The sequence below is a fragment of the Copidosoma floridanum genome, unplaced genomic scaffold (genome assembly GCF_036245765.1).
Source record: "Copidosoma floridanum isolate Cflo_tuat_1 unplaced genomic scaffold, Cflo_Japanese_pri ptg000049l, whole genome shotgun sequence".
NCBI lineage: Eukaryota > Metazoa > Arthropoda > Insecta > Hymenoptera > Encyrtidae > Copidosoma > Copidosoma floridanum.
In genome coordinates, this window is record NW_028321926.1 from 126851 (window position 1) to 153202 (window position 26352).

Here is a 26352-nt window from a genome sequence, read left to right on the forward strand (position 1 = left end):
GACTAACAATTCTAGCTACTATAAGTCAGTTTTTTTTTTCTTTTTAGTTTCATTTTTGTCGATAAGAGCGTCTGTAAAGCATTTTACAGAAAAACGTAAAGCATAAAAAAGATGTTTTTTTTTTTTTTAAGTTATTTATTAAGTAACTTCTATTCGTATGCTTTTTATGTTAAAACTAAATGTAAACTTTTTCTTTATCCTTATTTAATATGCTGCTTTCTAAACATAGTATTATTATTTTTATTTTTATTTTGTAGCTCAAAAATTTTCACTGAATTATATTGAATCTCAATTAAGACTTAAATATCATTATTGTCAGTATCCCAAAACTGGGATTGGAATATTTTATAAAATCTAGGTGTGAAGTTTAAATGAGAATTGTATCCAATGCTCAAAAAATTTTTTCACTTCAGAGAAGAATGATCCAACCAGATTTTTCAAAACTAACATAGTCAGTTGTTGTCTCGTTAACATCTTAATGTTTTTTTAAACAAAGTCTAACAGACATCTTAACGTTAATCATTTTAGCTAGTAAACTCCCTTAAGCATTATTTTTGAGGATAGTTGCAGTAATTTTGTTTTCATGCCGGTGGCCAGAAATTGAACATTCTCGTCCGCTGTGCAAACTGGGAATATTCACTTACCAGGCACTGGATCATGAAAAATCGTATACGCATCACTGCCGAAAATAAAGGAGCCTTAGATCGTCCGTTCGTCGTCTTCGGCTTCGCCTCAGACAGCCAAGTCCTAGCGATCTGTGACTTCCTTTACTTACGCATAATGTAAATACTACAACGATTTTCAGATAGCTACTTCTGTTTTTTAATGAACACCATTATAAAATATTTTTATTATACGCGAGGTGCTCACCAAAACTAGAATATTTTATAATTAAAACTATAATATTTTCTAAGTAGGCTTTGTTCGTAAAAGACACCATGTAATGATCAATTCTTTTTCAATGTTGCAAAAAATAAGCAGAGCAAAGTTTTTTTAGGTACTCTCAAAAATAGCCAATTTTTTCAAAATCATTGTTCACCAGTATTACCCGCACTTGTAACCCAATGCCGTAAATCTTACTGAGACACTCAAAAAAAAATGATACTTTACTCAGCAGACATTATTAAAGAAAACTGTACCTCTAAGAATGAAGGTAATGGCATTTGTCAATAGACGACCAACACTGCACGGAGAGAAAATTAGGAGAGGTGCTGTTCTGCAACGTATGGCTGCTATACCAAGCAAACAGCCAGCGGAGCTCTGCTAGTTTCGGCGAGACACTCTACCGTACGGGAGAGCTGTGATCCCACTTTTGGGTCAGTAGCAGTCGCAGTACAGTAAGAGCGATATAGAACGACAATACATGCTAATAAGTGGAGCAGCAGCTCTCCCACAGTTTGGAACAGCCACGGTGCGAGCTGAGACAGCTGCTCTGCGATTAGTAGGAAAGCACAAGATTAACATTAAGCATAAGATTTACATTCTCTATGCTGTGATTGATCAATTTGCAAAAGTCTCTTTATTTGTTTGTTTTAAATTTTGTTTCAACTTATAGCTAATACTTACATATTATATTACTTGTTGTAGTTGACAGGCTGCATTATTTTATTATTATTTGGTTTAACAGTTTGTGTTTTTAATATTCTAATGATTGCTTTGTTAATATTAGATTCACATATATTACGTACAGTATAATTGATCTCATAATTATATTTTATTTTTTATGTCATCTTTTTTGTAATTACTAATGTATATAGAAAAAGATATTTTTAATAAATAGTTTGTGTGAGAAACAGACACTATTTTCTTGTGAATTTATGGATAAAAAAACTTTCACATTTCCAACAATACACATAACTCCACTCTGCCCAGTACACGAGACGCATAAGATTGCAGATGGTGCATTCTATAACGAATTACTATTAGCATGAATGTTTGACTGTTTAAGACCTGATAAAGCACTCCCAATTATAGAGTCTGAACTTTTAACTTCTATTAACACGTTAATCGTCTTCTCGGTGTTTAATATATTTAGATCTGCATAATCATGACCATTAGTATCTAACGTAATTTCTACTCTAGTTTTATCAGATATCAAAGATGATAACTCCGCAACAAGATCAGTTTCTTTTGAGATCTTCCATTTGTTCTCGATAGATATATTTACCTTGTGTGACAGGCAATCACAACAGTAGTTTAACAATCTTTGTGACAGAGTAAAACAATTATCCTTTAATTGATCAAAATTTTTATCATTCAATAGAGTATGCAAGCAACGGGTTAAAGCCAATTTCCGGGATTCTAATGAATTTCTTGAAAGAAAACATTCCAGTATTATACGTTCTATGTTTGGTGTTTTGAAAGTAGTTTTTCTGCCCGACCAATGAATTAAATCCTGAGAGTATAACTGCAATGTAGCTTCATTATCGTGGTCAAGTAGGTCTCTTTGCTTCAAATAATCGTTTGCATTGTAGAAATTTGTTACGTGCTCGTTCATAAGAATGTTATACAACAATCGTTGGTCCAAATTATCGATGAAATTAAATGCAATATTATATAAACCATCATAATGATAAACATCACTATGAGGTATCAGTAAGTTTGCTTCGAGTATTATGTTTGATTGATTTAAAGTTTCAAACATGCTCTTTAAATGGTCTTTAGTAAGATTCAAAACATTTTACAATTGATAATATGCAAGAGTTGAATGCTTTTGAATATCAATATCAAAGTTAAAAAATGGCTGTGAAAATACAAATACAGTGTTAAATTTTTTCTTGTTTTTAATGGTGTCTTGAAACTCCTGCATAATGCTTGTATTTGATGCATCAATCCAAAAAACTTTTTCATCACTTGAAGGACACAAATCTGCTATCTCCTTGATTTGGCAAAAATCTTTAGGTATATATGATCCTATGCGTAAGTGCAAGATACTAGGTATAGCTATATTTATAATTATGTTAGGCCTGGTTATAATCTTGATAATATCTTCAAGTGGCTCAAATAGAAAATTTGAAAGTTTGACGTCAAGAAGTTTCAATATTCTTGAATCATAAGGTGGCTGAAAAAAAAAAAAAATAGAATAATAAAACAAAAAAATGAACAGTTTAAAATTACAACATTATACATACATAATTGGGTTTTTCTTTAGAAATAAGTTTAGAGATTTCCTGGTCTGAGAGTAATTTTTCCAATTTGATATCCGCCAAAAGTTTGATTGTATGGACATTACATTTTGATGGAGTCACTTTAATAGTACTACCATCGAAGGTAATTTTTTTGCTGCAAATCACTTGTCTGACCACATAATCTAAAAAATTTGTTTTTTCCTGATCTGCCCGTTCTTCATCCTGTCATCAAAGGTTAAATCCCAAATTTGTAAATATTATGAAATAAGCAGAAGTAAGTCTTTTTCAAGCGAATGTGTAAATTTATTCCGAGGGGTCATCTCAGACGTTCTAGATGTAGTGAGTCAGTAGACCAAATTTGTTGGTCAATAATTAAGGGCTCGCAGTAAATCTGGCTTGAGGAATATCGGTAAGAATGCATGAACTGCAAAATTAGCTAAAATAGTTTTTGCATCGAATGCACGTGCCTGCTTCACAGATGATTTGGGCATTTCGGATATGCATAAAAGTACTAACACTACTTATTCTGCTGAGCGCACAAAAATCATTCAAAACAAACTATGTACGTAAACAATTGGAGATAAGATCAAGCCTCAAAGATGAAAATTGTACTGGAACATTTTTGTTCTTCGTTTTCTCTCCTGAAAATACTAGTTAGATTCAATCATTTTTCATTTGTTAATAGAAAAATTGGCAAAAACTGTCAAAAAACGAAGACATATTTCAATGCCCTGACAGACGATGAGAAAATTGGATTTTTACTATGAAAATGAGAATTTAAGTACTTCAAATTATACGTTACTAGACTTATTTTCAGAAAATTAAACAAGTATAAAAAAAATTGGGTATAACTTGCATCTTAGAGGCTTGTGTCCAGGGTTGGAATTCCACTCATCATAAGATACCCCACATTTACTCCAAGCATCAAAAATGTGGGAAAAATGTGGAATTGTGGAATTGGATTTGTCAGCTGTTCGTTGTATATACATGACAACTTGTGTACTTAGATGCTATGTAAATATCGAGGAATCGGAGCACATACACCGCTGTTTGCATCATCATCATAAAAGTCATTTTTATTATTTTGGGTTATTCCAAAATACGGTTCCCAGCTATTTCATAACTTAGGTATAATAAGTACCTACGAGGTAATTAATTGATTATGATTGTGATTTAATTTCTGTAGTAGTAAAAATAGGTGACTTCTTTTCTAATTTGTATTATTAGAATATTCATTAACCAACAAATTTTTAACTATTTCTTCCTAATAAATATTAATGTCACATATTTGTAGATTACTGTCCTTCCCATTATTTTTACTGATACCGTTAAAAAAATTATAAAATCTTCGGGAGTATGATATTTTTTAAACAAAACTTATTAAACTGTTTATCCATGTATAATACTTGTAAAAATTTTTGACTTTCTAAATTATTTCAGCTAAAACAGAGTTTAATGATAATTGAAACTATTACAGGGATATCCATAACAACTTGTTATATCTAAATGTTTTCCTACATAATTGAGTCATCATACTTTACCTAAATAATATCGTTGATTTTTCCTTTTAGTACCCACACAATATCAAAAATGAGTCGTGCTTGTACGATAAATTGGAGTGGCTTTACAAAACTTAGAAATGAAAATGATGTTATAGCAGCTGCTGAATGTAACAGATGCAAGGAAATATTTAGGACTATCTCAGAAAATCGGTTTAATTTACATAGGTACGTACAAAGTGTATAATTTAACATGTAGGATAATGAAAGGCAAAAATGTAATAACAATCAAGTTACAGCTAATATGTTTGAAATAAATTATTGGGAATTAAATAGAAAAAAAGACTTAAAAAAATTCTTATCTTATTATCACCTAATAGTGTGCTATGTAATAATAACTGTTTAATTTAATGTAACTTTAATATAAGAAACATCCACATTTTTTTTATGTATACTTCATGATGACATATCTTTTTTTATTTATTTATTTCTTATATTTCTTACACTATTATCTACATTTCTTATATTTATTTTCATCAATTTCTTACTTGCATTTCATGTTAAACATTTTTTATATTAACATAACAGCCCAAAGAATAACATATTATATCAGAATATTCAACTGTGAATTCAAACATGATTTTTGATTTTTATTACTGATCAACATTTTTCACAGTATTTATTCAAAATTTTGTTTTTTTAAGGCAAAAGACGTGTCTGCAGAAACTTTTATGTAATAATGAGAGAAGAGTTTTTGAGGAAACTATGGAATGTGATCTGGTATGTAGCATACTTCTTCATTTTTTTATTATGAGTTTACCCTACCTTATATATATATACAATTACATATTATAATGCATTAGCTAAGAGGTACAAAAAAAAATATTTTAATGGTTTCTAGCACAGATTCTAAACTATGGAAAAAAATACTTTTTAGTATTTGTAAAATGGGTACAAAAAATTATCAAATTTTTCTCTTTCTGTATAGCAATCGTGCACATCCTGGCTGCTAAGCGTCATATGATAATTAGCTCTAATTACCTGACATTTTGGCATGATGTTCACCCGATTTTTCATGATCATCATCTGATTTTCAGCTGATTACCGCCCGACATATAATTGATGATAATCAGCTGATAATCAGGTGAAAATATCATGTAAATATCGGGTAAACTCTGTTTAGTAAACTTCAAGCAAAGCTCACCAGCTGATTATCACCAATTACACATCGAGTAAAAATCAGGTGATAATCACGAAGAAATCAGATGAATATCAGGTGAATATCATGCCAAAATGTGAGGTGATTATCACTCGATTATCATCTGACGCTTAGCAACAGGGATAATCTTTGTAGTTGTTCGTTTATTAAATATTTAAACGTTCATTCGAACTAAACTGCTGTGGGGACCTTTATACACACACATGACACTACTGACATATTTTGAGTTTCTTATTCCATTAGTATTAAAAGTAAGAAAATTGTTTTAAAATTTTATTAAGATTATTATACATTTTTTACTGCAGGATCTCAATGCCATTGAAGCTGAAGATTGTAGATCAGATTTAGAAGAGAAAATTAGAAATCTCAACTTCGATCTCGCTAGTTTTTTTTTTACAGCTAATATACCTTTTAGACAAGTTGAGAATGAGTATTTATTACTATTTATAAAAAAATTAGTAGAGTATAAAATAGATTACAAACCTCCTTGTCGTCGCACATTTGGAACTACTACTCTTAGAAAACTTCATCAAGATATTGTGGAAAAAAAAAAATTCATGCTGAAAGATACGGACAGCGTATTAATGGTAGACGGTTGGAAAAATAAGAGTGCCAATAAAAAATATTTGGTTTTTACACTCAGAAATGTTAATGTACGACAAACTTTCTTAACTTTTTTTAACACATCTGCTGAGCAAGAATATAGTGAAATTTTAGCAGAAAGGATTCAGCAAGCAATTGCATTGGCAAAAAATACATATAAAACAAATGTGGTTGCTATTGTGTCAGACAATGATTCAAAAATTGTGAAAGCTGGGCGACTAGCAGTAACAACAGATAATAAACATTTGATGCAGTCCACCTGCTCTAGCCACAGTGGAAATCTACTTTTGAAATCTCTTGTTGATGAAAATATTGCTGCAGCTGTTAGGGAAGTAGCAACAACTTTTAAGGAACCGAAATTAGAATCTCTCCTTCTGTTAAAGGGTGGTACAAAATTAGTTAACTATCCGGATACCCGGTTCAATTATTTTCGAGATGCAGTTTTCAGTATTCTAAAAAATCTAAGTAAATTACAAGAAATTTGTGGAGAAGTTGATAATGTTCGAGAAAGTGTCATAAATAATATTTACGATATAAATTTTGAAAATCAATTAGATGGTGTGTTTTCAATTTTGAACCCAATTTGCATTCTAATTAACAAAAGTCAAGACCCTCATTCTAATGTGGCTGATGCAGTCCAAGAATGGTTATCATTAGAAATACCAACAAATGCATACAACGATATAGTTACGGCAAGGTTAAGTAAATGTTTGTGGGATGTAGGTTTAGCTGCAAATATGGTGCATCATAAATACGGTGGTCAACTTTGAAATGAAAGCCAAAAAAGAAAAGCAAAGGAGTTTTTAGATGATTACCTAGACGATGAGGGCAAAAGAGAGTTGGATGTATATTGCACGAGTCAAGACTATGATGATTATGCTGAAGCTTGTACAGATCCCATTGCGTACTGGAAATTCGTTGGAATAACATTGCCAAAACTATCACGACTTATGGTAAATTTAATGCTAATACCTGCTTCAACAGCCTTGATCGAAGGTCTATTTTCTCATTGGACCTACATTCACAACCCATACCGAAATCGCCTTGGAGATGGTAAATCGTCATGTCTAGTTGATATTTATCATTCCTTAAAATGTGAAAAACAAAATTCTACTTACTTTATCAGTGATTAGTGCAAGAAAAGACTATACCTAGTATCCTGAGCATGCCACCTATTTTTAGATCAGAAGAAGATAGCGCTTGTAATGCTGCATTTAATCAATCTCTGGATAAATTTCTTATTTCATTCTTACTTGAGATGAGCATTAACGTACGGGGCAACAGTAGCTGCTTACAGACCTGCATCTACATGTATATAAAGCAACCAGCTCACAAAGTATACAGATAATATATTAATACGGTATTCCGTGTTTTAAAAAGAGTGTTATACCTTTCCAAGAGTCTTATTATTGTAAATTTTTTAATAATTAATTATTTTATGGCTGATTTATACAAAATAATAAGAAGAAATAGATAGCTAAATCCTTGAAATACTGTTGAAGCATGAGTTTATCATAAACCATTGACAATTCAGGCAGAAAAGTTGTATCGTATGAGTTTAATTGATATCGTAGGCTATAAGCACCTCAGTCATCTTTTACGATCACACGTTGCATTTTTTCAGCTTTAATTTTCAATGGATTATAATCAATGGAGGCTTGAATGATTCCTCAAAGTACTAGCTTCGTATCTCTTATCTGTTTGCATAAAATTAGATATAAGATTTTTAAATAATTAAAATGTATTCAGGTAAGTCTGTTAGTAAGGTAAGAACTCCCGCTGGTTTACTAAATACCCTTAATTTCATTTTTTCACTCTAATAATGTTGATTGTTGTCAGTATAAAAATAATTATTGAATTTATAACTAAACAAGTATAATATAAATGACAATTTTCTTTAATTTATAAAACTACATTGCAATAACTGATTTGAACTAGACTTAACAAACATACTTGTTTTTCCTAATACTTTTTTACACCACTCTGTAGTACGCTATAGAGACAAATTTATCATTTCATTCACAATTTTCTTCAGCATATATCACGTTGGACTAACTATGACTATGTATTTTGGTTTTTGGCGTATTTATAATCATGTACTTGTATATAAAATAATGTTGTTGTCGACCTGCGATAGGTATAATCTTTATAAACCTAGTCAAAAATTTTTAGCTATAATTACACCTTTACATTATAGCTATAATAATTGCTACAAATTACCTATTAAACAGCTATAATTACCTGTATAATACACCTGTAAATATAGCTATAAATAACAGCTGTAAATTTTTCCCAAATTATGAATAAAAGTTGGTTTAAAATCTAATTTTTTTAAAGATATATCGGTATCATAACATTAAAACAGGGGGCCTGAAGTATTTTGAAATAGTTTGGAAAAAACTTGAAATTGTTTATGATATTTTTTTTTCTACTTATTCAAAAATACTTCAGGCCCCCAGTTTTGATGTTATCATACAGATTACAGCTTCTGTACTGATCAATATATCTTTAAAAAAAATCAGATTTTGAACCAACTTTTATACTAAATTTGAAAAAAAGTTACAGATTTTATTTATATCTATATTTATAGCTAAATTGTACAGGTAATTAATTATAGCTGTTTTATAGGTAATTTTTAATAACATTTATAGCTATAATTTATAGGTGTAATGATAGCTATAAATTTTTGATTGGGAACTCTTTGGCAGATCGGTCTTACGTACGTCACTTGCATAAATTCACTAAATTCTCATCCATATTGCTTGTTTTATTATAAATGTCGTAACTATTTTCATATTTATCATTATCAATATTACTAAACTAAAGAATAAAAACAACCTGCATTAATACACTCTCTGTATTTTGTCAGATGATTGCTACGTGCATGACCGTAGATACTGCACTGCGAGTCTGCAACAGCTGGCTAATGCGAATGCTCAGTAAGGATTAAATAAAAACGCTAGACTGGGACTGATCAACGTAGCGTTACGAGCATGATCAGTCCTTGTCATTTTACTGTACTTTTAAGAGGAATATCCTTATCAAGTCTTTCATCTATTCATTAGTTAAAACACTGTAATATATTTTTAATTAATAATCTAAGTACAGTTTGTATACATTTAAATATTATAATACAGCTTAACGCCTTTGCGTATTATAGTGATTATCGTTATCGATTTTCTATATTAGTCATACGTATATGAATTTTTCTTAAGCTTTCTTAAATTTTAATTCTAATTAATAACCACAATAACAAGTACATATTTTTTTTGTCACTGTATCTTGTAATCTTAGCTAGTAAATTTTGACTTTAAAAAATTTCATGTTAAAAATTTTACCGTATTATCTTTTTTTTTATTTCTAAATCTCTACCACCACATCAATGCACTTCTGTCACTTGCAGTACATTAATATAAACATACCAGTTTTATCCGGATTGACTGTATTAAATGTCGTCTTATCATTACTTTTATTTCTATGTACACATATTTTGTTTAAAATAAGAAAAAAAAATTTCCTGTATTCATTAATTTCTAGATGTTTGCATTTTCTTTTTTTTGTTCCTGTGTCGTTAGTTTGTCTACTTCTTATAATATTTGATCATACTTATTCTTATTTTTTTGTATTCTGAAATCATATACATTTGTATCAAAATTCCTTAGACATTTTAATATGCTTATTGCTTTTTTGAATATTATTTATAAATGCATAAAATATTCTACATATTATTTGCAAATATTTTACATAAGTATGCTATTTTTATTGCCGAAAAAATACATAAGAATCATAATGAGCGTTACTTAATAAAAAGAATCTCTAAGTAAGTGTTAAAATACTGTAACATGTTCCAAATCATGTAAAAACCTGCAATACACTGCGAAAGACTATTCGAAAATGATTAATGATAACTGTAAGACAACTGTACACTGAAAAAAAAATTTCGTAAATTCAAATAAATACATTTATTTGAATTCAATTTATTTGAATCAAATAAATATTTATTTGTTTCATATTTTGATTATTAAAATTGACTAAATAATTAATTGGTATAACAATACGATTTATTTCATTGTCTAATATTTGGATCAAATAAATTAATGTTAAAAATCAAAAAATATTTATTAGGAACAAAGCATTGGTTTATTTCAATAAAATAAGTATTTATTTGTACACAACAACACTTTTGTTATTAGAGCCAAGTAAATAATCTTTTCATTCAAGTAAGCGTGTACGTAAATTGATATATTTATTTGCGGTCATCCAAATAAATATTTGTTCGATTCGAACACATTATTTTTACGAATACAAATAATGAAATTATTTAGTTGGTTTGAATAAATACTGGTATTAAAAGATCCGCATATTTAGTTGATCGAAATAAATATTTACATCCTGTACTTTGCGCAAATAGTCATTTTGCAGTTCGGGACTAGGAAGATATAGGTACAGATTACATTAATAAACTCAAAATTAATTTCATCTATGTGTTAGAATTCTTAATTACGTCCTTCGATTTTAGATTATGTATGATTCATATTAATGAACAATTTTCAAATACATGATTCATTTGCTAAAAGGAATTCAGTTTAATAATATGCTAAAAAGCAAGCCTTATTTGTTTTAAATAAGTTGTTTGGCTGGAAAAAAAACATTTTTCAACCTTCGGGGTGGTGCTTGCCCAGGAGGAATGCACACTTCTGACTAGACTTATTTATACGTATGAAATGTAAATATTTGTTTGAATAAAATATATATAATTTGTCTCGTATTATGACTTACAATTTGTATATCTAAATAAACTGTTTGTACAACTCGATATAATACTCTACTCAAACACCTTACAGCTATTATATAAGTTTTTTGTTTCTGTAAGCATAACAGGTTTTAGGTCAGCGGTCAGCGTGTCAGCGTTTTAAAAAACTGTTGTTACTGTATGCTACTGTCTTAATTTATATCTTCGTAATTTAATAGCTGATAGTTGTTTCATATAAGTTTACTTCTCATTTGCAATATTTCCGTATATATTCTCTAATAAACTGAGACACACAGAGGGTTTCTCGATCGCAGGTACAAAGCACGGGGGTAGTTGACAGTGCTCTCTTAGAGGCCGTTTTTTCTCCCCCAGTCTTCCTAGAGAGATAAAGGGGGCTACGCAGTGTTCGATTTACTGTGTCGAACACAGATGTTTAGCCATTTTAGAGCGTATGTACGGTGTTTCCTTGCTGTTCTTTTGTTTTTTGGTTGCTATGCTCGTCTGACATAGCAACGCATTGTTAGTTAAGTTTTTCTCAGAGTCCATTCAGCTTTTAAAGAGTTAAGACGTATGTCACTTTTTAAAACATTTGCTTCCAAATAAACTGCTTATTTGATATAAAGCTTGTTTTCATTTTTATATCAATGGTGTAAGCTACGACTGTGATACAATTCATAACTGTTCTAAGAAATAATTTTTTTCTTTTACAGCGCACAAGCGTTGCACAAATTTTATTTCACACACACACACACACACACACACACACACACATATATATATATATATATATATATATATATATATATATACATATTCACGAAACACATCTTTAAAAATGTTTTTTTTTTACAACAATTAATGTAGTAATAAACTGGTGAACAATTGAAATGACAAAATTTGCAAGAAAGCATATAATAAAAATAGAAAAGTAGTATTTTTTTGCATATTGTATTTGACTGAGAGTGAAAGCCAGTATTATTAAGTTGTCAATCACATTGTATCCTTAATATTATTTCGTATAAAAAACTGAGTATGTTATTTTTTAATTGCTAAGAATCTAATTACTCCGTTCGAGCTCTATCTTAAATATTCAAGATTAGAGCACCGAAGCTATACTCAACTATCATGTAACGGAAACCATAAAAGACGACAGTGGCAGTTTTTCATATTTAAAATAAGATAAAAATAATTTTAAAAATATCTTCATTTGGACTTACATCAATAGAAGAAAAAAATTAAAAATGTCGCAAAATCAAGTTTTTGCACTATAAAAAAAAATAGTCCCAAAAAAAAGTTCAAGTTAAATATTCTCACAATATAAAGCAAATAAAACAAGTCCAGTTGTGATCAAATAGACCTAGAAAAAGCACTTTTGTAAAGGGTACAAAAACAATGGAGATAACATATTTTTAAACAATATATCAGTCCTTTTTGTATACATATTAGTGGCTAAAGTCTGTATAGGTTGTAGTCTTAGTAGTGTTCAATTCGCGTACATGTTTTTTGTACGGTTGAACGATAGCTATAGAACGACGTTACTCACCTTCCACTCTTGAGTTTTGACAAGCTCTATCTTGACTGGTTTTACTTCAAATTTATGTTCAATATTTTTTGATAATCCAGCTGACAAAACTAATAGATTTTGTTATCAAATTTGTCATAAAGTGACGTAACCTGAACCCTACTCCTAAACTCTTACGATCTATTCATCTACTAGTTGTTGATAATCTAAAAAATAATTGAATACGTGCCTAGTCACATTGAAGAACCTATTTAAAGAGCATAATAAATAACATAAAAAATAGCATAGTAGCAGTAGCAGCATCAGTAGCAGTAGTAGTAGCAGTAGCAATAGCAGTAATAGTAGTAGTAGCAGTAGCAATATCAGTAATAGTAGTAGTAGAGGTGTAGTAGTAGTGGTAGTAGTAGTGGTGGTAGTAGTGGCAGTGGTAGTAGTAGTAGAAGTAGTGGTAGTAGTAGTGGTAGTAGTAGTGGTGGTAGTAGTGGTAGTGGTAGTAGTAGTAGTGTTAGTAGTAGTAGTAGTAGTAGTAGATTCAATCTATACCCAATCGGGTTTTTACGTATCCTGTGTCCTTCATCTCTACCTTTCTTGTTCTTTTTTTTTCGTAACTACCCTACTTTTTCCCAAGTATGCGAGTCTTTCGTGCAGGCCCCTTACAAAGTTTTTGCATCCTGGGTACTCATCTCATTAAGTAAGTCCGAGAAAAAAATCTCGATAATTTTCGATGGGATTCGAACCAACGATCTCTCGAGTTTCTCCGGCTAGGAGGCTAGCACGTTAACCACTAAGCCATTAAAGCTTTCAATTAAAATAAGTATGGAAATTATATTCTTGCTCTAAAATTAGTTTTCGCACTTATTGGCGCATCTCACCAAGGCGACCACCAGACCCGAGGGACTGCTTGTGGTTGCTGTAATTGAGTGCACACCAGGTGGAAACTTTATTTTTCCTACTAAGAGTGCAGTAATTGCCCAGAGGTAAGAAAAACGTACAAAGTAGGAAAAATAAATTTTCCGTGCAAAAGTTTGTTAATGGACTTTAAACTACCTAAAATTATAAACAATGCTATAATCAAATACTTATGACTGAGTTTTGCTACTTTAAAGCTGTATTTTTAAAACTTTTGAAAAACATCTTGTCTAAATCAAAAACTCGAGCGAACCCAGTAGTAATCATAGATATTATGGATCCTCTGAGAAGTTCTAAGAATTATATGACAAATGATGAAATATAAGAAAAATATTGATAACTGGAGGCCAAGTAATAATGTACCATAGAAGTAATACAAAATTTTAATGTCATTTTTTCGAAAAAAAGGTACATTTATTTTTCACATGAAATCCATCGTTCTTTCAATATTGAATAACTATTCGCAAGGTTTCGTCGCAATACTTTTCAATGATATAATTTATATCAAAAATAAATATACGAAAACGAAGTATGAACTTAGTTTATACTTGCCACCACTATATGTATATATATATATATATATACATATAAGTATCAATAAATACTACGTCATATTTAATCTTTGACTAAACGATTTTTTTTTAGGAGATTTAAAGAAAGATATAGAAAATATGGTATAATAAAAAAGTCTTTCTTGTATAGTTTCTCAATATGACGTCTGAGGCGTATTTGTACATGACTTATGTAACATTTTTTTTACAATGTTCGAGTGATTATTGTAACAAAGGCTTTTTATGTATGATACATATCTTTTAGGTACATTTTACATTAAATTTACAACTACAACAGGTACAAGCAATTTTAACAATTACAATCTACTATTTGATTTTGCAAGAGCTCAAAATATTGATAGTTCAAAAAAAATTTCGAACAACTTGCAATAACGTATAAACGCATTGTTATTCGTTAATTTACAAATTTTCTAGTTTTATAATCTAAGAAAGTTACTTATTACTAAAACATAATTATTTTTAAGTAACAGTATAAACACACATAATTACAAAATGTTTAACAATTATATAATTACTTGTGCAGTCTTAGGCATTTTTGTACTCAACGTATGGTTTACTGAACGATTCTACTGACTATTTAATATCACAAACAAACACTTAAATTTAATAAAAAATAAGTTTACTCATTTATGTTACATGCTTATGGAAAACACAAAAAATTAGAAATATTGCATTTAAGTAGAACGAAATCGTCAGGCATGAAAAAAAGCAAGATCAAACATGGTACTTTCGCTTTAAGATAACAGGACAGAAAATTGGGATCTTACAGTACTAAGTCAGAGATGTATTAACTTTATTGCAATGAAATAAAGTGTGAGTCAACGTATTTAAATCAGATTGTCATCGATAAAACTTGAAAATAAAAAAGTTTGGAAAATATGTGATGTATCTTGAAAGGAATCAAATTTTTTTGCAATAAGTGCCACATCAACAGTATAAACTGAGGAAGATGAACATAATGTATCTAAGGCATACTTACTAAGTGATTGTACATAGCAACAGAGCTCCAGAACCTATGTATATTTTGCTGTTCGTTCCTTCGAAACATATCTAAAAAAGGACCATCCTTATTTATGTAGTACGCCATAGCATTAAAAGCCGGTGTTGGTGCAGTTTTTCTTATTGCCGCTTGTACAGTCGACAGCACTTCTGTATTACTTTCAAAAAAATGACCATGATGAACGGGGTTAAGATAATTAGCAACTAAAAATATTGGATGAATCTTTTCGAATAATCCACCAGCAAGAAAATCTCTGTAATGTGGTTTTCTACCAAAAATAGCGTGTTCCTCGATTATTTTCAATAACTGTTCAACACCTTCATGAAGCGGTATTTGATTATAAACAACAGAATCTCGCAAGGCACCCAGTTGCTTATAATAATCAAGTAATAATGTAAGATCTTCTTGAAAAAGAGAAATTTGCGTGCCTCTGACAGTGTCTATAAAAGAATTCAATCCTTTCAAAATTATACACGTTTCATATTCGCATAATTCGTCGAAATCAATTTTCGCATCGTGCATTAAATATTTAACGTTAACTTTAAATGCTTTATTTGCAATTTAAATAGATGTAACACAAAATTTTATGAAGCAATCTTTTAAATCAGGTGAATTCTTATCTTTTTTTATAAAGTTAATATAAATAGGCTTAGCGTTTTCAGTCATCAGAATACTAACAGCCAAGAAGAATACGTTATCGTCGAAAGTACAAACATTTAAAATATCTAACTTCTCTTTAACTAAATTATTGCGGAAATTATCCATTGTTGCTTTCTTCACAACAGAATTTTCAAAATCAGATCAAGCAGGCAGTACATATCCTGGATTAAAGCAGTTCAACATGTACGTCCATTCACGAGTATAAATTACATCAAATGGGATGGCATTTTTTATGCAGACGTTAACCAATGACAAATTTTTTTTGTCAGTATTACTGATACTGCTACTAGATGAGTTCGAAGTTTCCTGCAAAACTCGAAAGAAAGTTAAAAGTCAACTTAAATTTTTCACAAGAGATAAAAAATAAGTAAAATTTGTAAACACTGTTTGTAGATTAATTGTATGTTTATGAATCACAAAAATATATGCATCAATAAAATGTGATCTTAAATCTATAGTTTTCAGGATTTCAATTAGTAAAGGGGGCAATAGTAGAGGTAAAAAAATGGTGTAAATTTCTGCCTTTTTTTACAGTATAAGACTAGAAAGGAAAGTATTATCAAGTATGTAGCGTTTGGTATTAGTGATTAATTTATTTACTAGAAAAGAATTCCATAAAACTAATGTTATTGTGTCAAGCACGTTGTACTTGAAATAAATATTTGCATTTATTGGAATGTTGTGTAAAACATTTATGCCTACAGTAAAAAATTAGGGGTGCTAATCCATTTTATAATTATTTTAGACAATAATAATAACTCATTTTCTTATTGAAATAAAAGAAAGAATACCGTAAAACAACTCAGCCCCCGACTTTTAATGTTGTCATCCAGATGGTTACACCTAAAATGGCCACTAATTGCATACAAATTATCTTAAAAGGAGCCCGCAAGTGATTTTTAATCATAAAAAGCAGAGGACATTTTCAATTTTTTTAAAACGTTCTTCTAACGTTATCAAACTTCTTTTTACAACGTTACAAAGTTGCAAGATAAACGTTTTTTCTACGTTTTTAAAACGTTTTGTGCTATTAGGGACAATTCCATGTAATTGTTTGGCTGACCAGCAAAATAAACCATACGATCTATTTAAAACAATCACACAACGAACGAAAAGGCCGTATTTAGGAAACTACCAATATTTTATGAATGACTTTGAAAATCGCAACGTTGCATGCAACGAAAACTGAAAATTTTTTTTTTTCAAATTATCAAGTTTTGACTATTGCAAACGCTTCTAATACATATAAGAAGCATTCTCAGCGAATTAAAAGCCAATTACAGTTACGGCTGAGGGGATATAAGCATTTTTAGATGGAAATGATTTTGAGCAAGAAATAAACATTGTTTCGGCTCAAAAACGCTCTAAATAAGTAACTAATGACCCACTAAAGCATCTCCAATAGAAAAACAACATATTAGGCGCTTTATTTTAGCCAAAACCATAACCTCAAGTAAAACAATATAAAAAAGTGTCTTAAATTAACCTTAAAAATGACAAAGTAGTAATTTCAAATTTAAACCAGGACAATAAGGATATTTTTAATAGATACCTAATACCGATCGGTACTTACTACCAATAAATGACAAAGATTCAAGAAATTTATGTTTAACTAAAAAGTTTTTATTAATAATGTCAATTACGTTCGTAACTGTCCGTCATAGACGCTGGAGTTCATGAGGTGGTAGCAAAAATTGAACCCTTCTGTCTGCGCCACTGGAATTTCACTAAAAAAAATTCCTTACTACCCTTAACACTCAGGCACACATTTCTGATCACTTTTAGAGGGCCAGGAACATAACTTCGAATTGGAAAAAATTCCGAAATCGATAATATCACGATAAGCGTGGCTTAAAAAATTTATATCTCGGCTTGGGGCTCTAGAATCAAGTTCAAATAAAAATAGTTGACTTTCTAAGAGTGTAGACTACGTTTTAACGTAAATTTCAGGAGCCGGAATCGATATGGCTTTGATTGATTGCACGTTTAAGTCGCTCGCTTCATGAACAGGTGGTAGAAAAAATCATCCCAATCTTTCTGGGCCACTGGGATTTCAAGAAAAAAAATTTCTCACAATTCTCTACAATCAAAAACTCATATCTGATCACTTTTTAAGACTGGAACCATAACCTCAATTTGGAAAAAATTCTGAAATCGAAAATATCACGACATGCGTGGCTTAAAACTTTACCTCTTAGCCTGGGCCACTAGAATCAGGTGATAATGAAAATAGTTAACTTCCTACGTGTATAAACTACGATTTAAAGCAAACTTTAGAGGCCGGAATCGATAAGGCTCCAAGTGATTGCGCATTTATGTCGCTCACCTCATGAACGGGTGGTAGAAAAAATCATCCCAATCTTTCTGGGCCACTGGGATTTCAATAAACAAAATTTCTAACTATTTTTAACACTAAAGCACCCAGCACAACTTAAAAGAATATAATAAAAAAGTGGTGGACAAGTTCCGTGCAAGGGTGTGATAATGTAGATTACATAATTTGAAAACATTATAATACTGCGCAGCATGATACCAAGCAATGTAATTGCATAAACATCATAAAGTGCAATCAAATCAAGCTTAAGAAAAAGCAGGCATTGATCTATAAGAAATAAAAAGAAAAAAAAATTGTGTTAAATGCATGATGTTAAGTACAAAGTAAAAATGTAGTAAGTTGCATGAATTATACAAAGAACAAAGAATAAAGCACTTTGGATATGACTCTTAACGAATGTTTGAGAATCATACAAACGGAATTCGACATTAATAAACAGTTGAAAATGTACAGTTGGAAAAATGTCCGTCTTTGGTTTATAATTCAGAGTAACATAAGCTGCACGCATATTAAAATATTATAGTGTTGGTCTGCATGTGGTACAATTAACTGTTACTATTTATAGTCACCTAACATCTACTATTCGCCAAAAAAATAAGAAACTGTAAAAAAAAAGGATACGTGTAGAGAACAAATTACGCTTTAATGAGGAGCGTTTTATCAATAATTTAAAATAATCTCGTATGGAATGCCACACTCAAAAGGTCAAGGAGTTTATAAGGAAAAGAGAAAGAACAAAAAAACTATACCCTAAAAAAAAAATTTCACTAATGTATACAAATTCACAGGATAAAACTTTGTATACAAATAAGATAATAAATAAATTCAATGACCAATGTACTAAAGAATTTCAGAAAACAAATAGACATGAACGAAAAGACTTTAAAGGCAAAAATAATCAGGAAAAACTGTAGGAAATAAATAAAGGATACAAAATCGAAGAAAAATAAAACATTATTAGGATATAAACAATCACAACAATTTGTTAAAATCTAGCTTATAAAAATATAATACAGAAAAATGATAACAAAGAAATGTGTTATACATAAGAAGTATGTAGTTTAAATTTTAAAATACCTTTTAATTCGGCCATATCTAATATAAGTAGGTCTCAAGCCCTAAGAACGCAGAGAGGAAGTTATTTTTCCAATAAGATGTAAATACTAGAACAATAAATAACTAAAAACAACAATGTCTTATATAAGTCAACTATATTCATTATTACCTGATCGTAGTGGTCCACTTGTGAAAATACCTTGTATTCCCAAATTTCTTCTAAATTAGGGTTATGTTTCCGGCCCTTAAAAAGTAATCAAATATGGGTGCTTTAGTATTAAATATAGTTAGAAATTTTTTTTATTGAAATCCCAGTGGCCTAGAAAAACTGGGATAATTTTTTTTACAACCCGTTCATGAGGCGAGCGACATAAACGCGCAATCACTTGGAGCCTTATCGATTCCAGCCTCTAAAGTTTGCTTTAAATCGTAGTTTATACAAGTAGGAAGTTAACTATTCTTAATATTACCTGGTTCTAGTGGCCCAGGCTAAGAGATAAATTTTTAAGCCACGCATATCGCGATATTTTCGATTTCGGAATCTCTTCCAAATTGAGGTTATGTTTCCGGCCCTCAAAAAGTAATCAGATATGGGTTCTTTAGTGTTAAAAATAGTTAGAAATTTTTTTTATTAAAATCCTAGTGGTGCAGAAAAAATTGGGATGATTTTTTCTACCACCCGTTCATGAGGCGAGTGACTTAAACGCGCAATCAATCAAAGCCATATCGATTATGGCCTCTGAAGTTGAGGTTAAAACGTAGTCTACACTTCTAGAGAGTCAACTATTATTATTTGTACTTGATTATAGTGGCCCAAGCCGAGATATAAATTTTTCAAGCCACGCTTATCGTGATTTTTTTGATTAGGGAATTTTTTCCAAATTGAGGTTATGTTTCCGGCCCTCAAAAAGTGATTAGATATGGGTGCTTTAGTGTTTGAAATAGTTAGAAATTTTGTTTATTGAAATCCCAGTGGCCCAGAAAGATTGGGATGATTTTTTCTACCACCCGTTCATGAGGCGAGCGACATAAACGCGCAATCACTTGGAGCCTTATCGATTCCGGCCTCTAAAGTTTGCTTTAAATCGTTGTTTATACAAGTAGGAAGTTAACTATTTTTAATATTACCTGGTTCTAGTGGCCCAGGCTAAGAGATAAATTTTTAAGCCACGCATATCGCGATATTTTCGATTTCGGAATCTCTTCCAAATTGAGGTTATGTTTTCGGCCCTCAAAAAGTAATTAGATATGGGTTCTTTAGTGTTAAAAATAGTTAAAAATTTTTTTTATTAAAATCCTAGTGGCGCAGAAAAAATTGGGATGATTTTTTCTACCACCCGTTCATGAGGCGAGCGACTTAAACGCGCAATCAATCAAAGCCATATCGATTATGGCCTCTGAAGTTGAGGTTAAGACGTAGTCTACACTCCTAGAGAGTCAACTATTAGTATTTGTACTTGATTATAGTGGCCCAAGCCGAGATGTAAATTTTTTAAGACACGCTTATCGTGATTTTTTTGATTAGGGAATTTTTTCCAAATTAAGGTTATGTTTCCGGCCCTTAAACAGTGATCAGATATGGGTGCTTTAGTGTTAAAAATAGTTAGAAATTTTGTTTATTGAAATCCCAGTGGCGCAGAAAGATTGGGATGATTTTTCCTACCACCCGTTCTTGAGGCGAGCGACATAAACGCGCAATCACTTGGAGCCTTATCGATTCCGGCCTCTAAAGTTTGCTTTTAATCGTAGTTTATACAAGTAGGAAGTTCACTATTTTTAATATTACCTGGTTCTAGTGGCCCAGGCTAAGAGATAAATTTTTAAGCCACGCATATCGCGATATTTTCGATTTCGGAATCTCTTCCAAATTGAGGTTATGTTTTCGGCCCTCAAAAAGTAATTAGATATGGGTTCTTTAGTGTTAAAAATAGTTAAAAATTTTTTTTATTAAAATCCTAGTGGCGCAGAAAAAATTGGGATGATTTTTTCTACCACCCATTCATGAGGCGAGCGACTTAAACGCGCAATCAATCAAAGCCATATCAATTATGGCCTCTGAAGTTGAGGTTAAGACGTAGTCTACACTCCTAGAGAGTCAACTATTATTATTTGTACTTGATTATAGTGGCCCAAGCCGAGATGTAAATTTTTTAAGACACGCTTATCGTGATTTTTTTGATTAGGGAATTTTTTCCAAATTAAGGTTATGTTTCCGGCCCTTAAACAGTGTCAGATATGGGTGCTTTAGTGTTAAAAATAGTTAGAAATTTTGTTTATTGAAATCCCAGTGGCGCAGAAAGATTGGGATGATTTTTCCTACCACCCGTTCATGAGGCGAGCGACATAAACGCGCAATCACTTGGAGCCTTATCGATTCCGGCCTCTAAAGTTTGCTTTTAATCGTAGTTTATACAAGTAGGAAGTTCACTATTTTTAATATTACCTGGTTCTAGTGGCCCAGGCTAAGAGATAAATTTTTAAGCCACGCATATCGCGATATTTTCGATTTCGGGATCTCTTCCAAATTGAGGTTATGTTTCCGGCCCTCAAAAAGTAATAAGATATGGGTTCTTTAGTGTTAAAAATAGTTAGAATTTTTTTTTATTAAAATCCCAGTGGCGCAGAAAAAATTGGGATGATTTTTTCTACCACCCGTTTATGAGGCGAGCGACTTAAACGCGCAATCAATCAAAGCCATATCGATTATGGCCTCTGAAGTTAAGGTTGAAACGTAGTCTACACTCCTAGAGAGTCAACTATTGTTATTTGTACTTGATTCTAGTGGCCCAAGCCGAGATATAAATTTTTCAAGCCACTTTTATCGTGATTTTTTTGATAAGGGAATTTTTTCTAAATTGAGGTTATGTTTCCGGCCCTCAAAAAGTGATCAGATATGAGTTTTCGATTGTAGAGAATTGTGAGAAATTTTTTTGATTGAAATCCCAGTGGCCCAGAAAGATTGGGATGATTTTTTCTACCACCTGTTCATGAGGCGAGCGACTTAAACGCGCAATTAATCAAAGCCATATCGATTCCGGCTCCTTAAATTAACGTTAAAACGTTGTCTACACTCTTAGAAAGTCAATTATTTTTATTTGAACTTGATTCTAGAGGCCCAAGCCGAGATATAAATTTTTTAAGCCACGCTTATCGTGATATTATCGATTTCGGAATTTTTTCCAATTCGAGGTTATGTTCCTGGCCCTCCAAAAGTGATTAGAAATGTGTGCCTGAGTGTTAAGGGTAGTAAGGAATTTTTTTTAGTGAAATTCCAGTGGCGCAGACAGAAGGGTTCAATTTTTGCTACCACCTCATGAACTCCGGCGTCTATGATGGACAGTTACGAACGTAATTGACATTATTAATAAAAACTTTTTAGTTAAACGTGAATTTCTTGAATCTTTGTCATTTATTGGTAGTAAGTACCGATCGGTATTAGGTATCTATTAAAAATATCCTTATTATCCTGGTTTAAATTTGAAATTACTACTTTGTCATTTTTAAGGTTAATTTAAGACACTCTTTTATATTGTTTTAGTTGAGGTTATGGTTTTGGCTAAAATAAAGTGCCTAATATGTTGTTTTTTTATTGGAGATGCTTCTGTGGGTCATTAGTTACTTATTTAGAGCGATCTTCTCAGCCGCAACTGTAATTGGCTTTCAATTCGCTGGGAATGCTTCTTATATGTATTAGAAGCGTTTGCAATAGTCAAAACTTGATAATTTGAAAAAAAAAATTTTTCACTTTTTGTTGCATGCAACGTTGCGAACTTTAAAGTCAGTTTTATGATAGAAATAACTACATTCATGTTTTGTCATACTTCAGTTTCAGTACCTACACATCATTTATGTCAGACCCCACGTGTGTCCCGCAGTATTGAATTCCACATTTGAAAAATTTTAAGTCGGATATTATAGAATTATCTATTTATCAAAACATTGCAAGGAAAATAAAAGAAGAAAGTTTTTAGTGTCTTGCTTTTTCAACGTTAACAGTCAAACAGAGGATGCTTGATTGGTCTATAAATTCTGTATTTTTTTTGTTTAACTTAGTGCTTTGGTCAATAAATATGAGAAAGCAAAGTCTTTACAGAAAATCCAACTATTTGTTTTAGGCAAAAAAATACTTAACGTTCAAGCAACTTTGTTTTGAAGTTTTAAGATTCTAACTAAATAATAATTTTATTCCAACTTTATCAAAATTTTTGAATTCCAAAACACTTAAGTATATGCAGATGTGAAAAAGAATTGTTTTATCATATTGGTAGTTAAAAAGTAGTTATATATCATAATGTACGTCTTGTACTCAATAATCATTTACCAAAAAAAAACAACGCTATTGATAAAGTCATTATACATGTATGAAATGACAATCGTTATAATATTAACAGTTGAAAACACATAATTAAGACTCTTCATGTTGGTTTTTTTTTTTGTAAGAATGTAGTATTAAAATTTATACATACATGCTCTGCATTGCTAGCTGAACTCAGATTACTATCATGAGTATTATCCAAATCAAAGTTGTCCATATTGACATTATCTATTATTGGATCAGTCTCTATGGTGTCTCCATTGGGAGAACTTTCGTGTGGGACCGGTTCATTTGGAGTAGGTTCAGCGTTTCTTGATAAATTTTCACAACCACTGTTTACCTTCTGTGCTCCCTTACAATTTTCACTAAACCATAAAAATAGCATTAAAATTTGATTTTATATATATGTCATTAAAAGAAAATTAAATTGACCAGATGCTATTATTGGTGTAAATATGCAGAAGTATTATTGTGTGATATCCATGAGTTCACAAAAATTATTTGTTAAAAAACCATATAATCTATTTTGCATATATTTAGGTATATAAACTATATATATATCTTTAGATTCTTAAAGGTAGTGTTAATGTAATGTACACACCTATGATCTTTCAGAAACTTTGCATCGGATCTCGAAAAAACCTTCAAACAATTTAAACATTCTGCCTTACTCCTCTTGTCCGTAGGTATTTCTTTGTAACCTTTCCAATACTCATGCTTTCTGCGACCCATTTTGAAGCTATAAAATATGAGATCCATACATAATACTAATACATTATAATAATTTATTGAATATTTAACATGAACAGCAAATAAACGAAATAAAAAAATTAAAAAAAAAATCAATTAAAACGTTTAAATTTATGAATGGTCACCAATAAGTAAGACGTATTTACGTGTAAATTAGAATAACTAAAGAATCTTTAAAAAGATGTATTAAAAAGTGCAAGTCACACATGTAAGACAAAATATGATTTTTTTAGTGTTGATTACATTTTTCTGTACGAATATTAATAAAAATTTCATATTAGCCGAATAGTGTGTATGGCAGGTATGATTTTAGTATATTTGATAGCTACATAATAATATAAAAAGATTTCTGAAAACGAAAACTCCAATGTATATACATAAACATCAAAAAGTAAAAACTTACCAATTTATTAAACCAAAGTTATACTCTAGAAAGATTGATTCGGATTTCCTTATACATACTATGTTTACATTATCTATATATACAACGAACAGCTAACAAATCCAATTCCACGATTCCACATTTTTCCCACATATTTGATGCGTGGAGTAAATGTGGGGTATCTTATGATGAGTGGAATTCCAACCCTGCCTGGATTACGCACACACCTAGAGATAAATTTGTGAAAAGGTTTTGAGTGTAGTTGCAAACATTGATTCAGAAGTAAATGTTTCTGATAATTGTTTTTTTATTGATGGACCGGGAGGATCTGGAAAAACATTTTTATATGAAACTCTTTGGTTCATATTAAAAGGAAATTATAAAAAAGTATGTACTATGGCATTTACTGGTATAGCAGCTACATTACTACCAGATGGGAAAACAGTTCATAAAATTTTCTAATTATCAGTACCTATGTTTTCAGATTCTTCATCAATTATAAAATTAGAATCACGAGAAGCTGCTTATTTAAAAGAAATTGATATTTTCATTTGGGATGAGGCACCAATGGCTCCGAGGTATTCTATCAAATTGATCGACCGGCTTTTACGGGATATCATAAATGTTGACAAAATATTTGGTGGTAAAATTTTTGTTTTAGAGGGAGATTTCAGACAATTACTCCCGGTTAGAGTGGGTGGAACCCGCAGTGAGGTTATTGATTTATGTATTAATCGTAGCATTCAATGGTCACAGTTTATTAAATATACTTTGAAGCATAATATGCGAGCACGTTCTAAAGAAATCGACTTTTCGTCATTTTTATTAAACGTTTGAGATGGAAAGTTGAACAATGCTTATGATAATGTGAGTTTAGCTCATTTTCCTGATACTTGTATCGCAGCACATGATGCGGATCTTGTAGAAGATATGTATGGTGAAATTTTCCGTTCAAAACATTATATGAAAGCAATAACCTTAAGCGTCAAATTAGTTCCCAAGATTCAAATTCTACCACCTTGCCAAAGCAAAGTTTCTCAAATTAGGCTGCGTATACATGGAGTCTTGAATATCCAGGACCAGCCCATGTGCCCTTGTGAATGCGAAAAAGAGAGTAATATGTTCTTGCTTCTCACTTGCACTCACACGGGCTTATGGGCTGGTCCTGGAAGTTCAAGACTCCATGTATACGCAGCCTTTGTGAGGCGTGATTCCAAGTGGTGATTTATAACATCCTATACTTCGCGTATTTGGCATGTATTTTTTTAACATGTACTACTAAAAACTGGTGCAGTTGCACACATTTTAAGCACTTTTATATGGTTCCTTTTCTCAATACTGCCAAGAGTTATCATATTTGATATTTATTTATTTTTTTGTAGTCACATTAAGAAAGATGACCGTACAGAAGTATACTTAGTAATATACTACTGCATGTTGGTAACATTAACATATGCGGAGTATGCTTCTGTGCAGCTTAATCGTGGGTAATGGTAGCGCTGTATAACTACATAACCCTACGCTTTCGACTAATAAATAATCATTACTAAGAAAAGCGGTATAAAGTTTGTGACCCTGAGCACTTCTGAATACATAGTTAAACGGTTATCAACAATAAAAATATTTACCACATATAACCTTAAATAATG

The 26352-nt window shown here is 31.0% G+C and overlaps 1 protein-coding gene across 1 annotated transcript in view; it reads left to right on the forward strand.

The window, feature by feature from the left end:
• LOC149373052 (uncharacterized) overlaps positions 1-26352 on the forward strand; it is a 45546-nt gene that overhangs the window by 8344 nt on the left and 10850 nt on the right. The gene's annotated exons all lie outside the window — the stretch shown is intronic.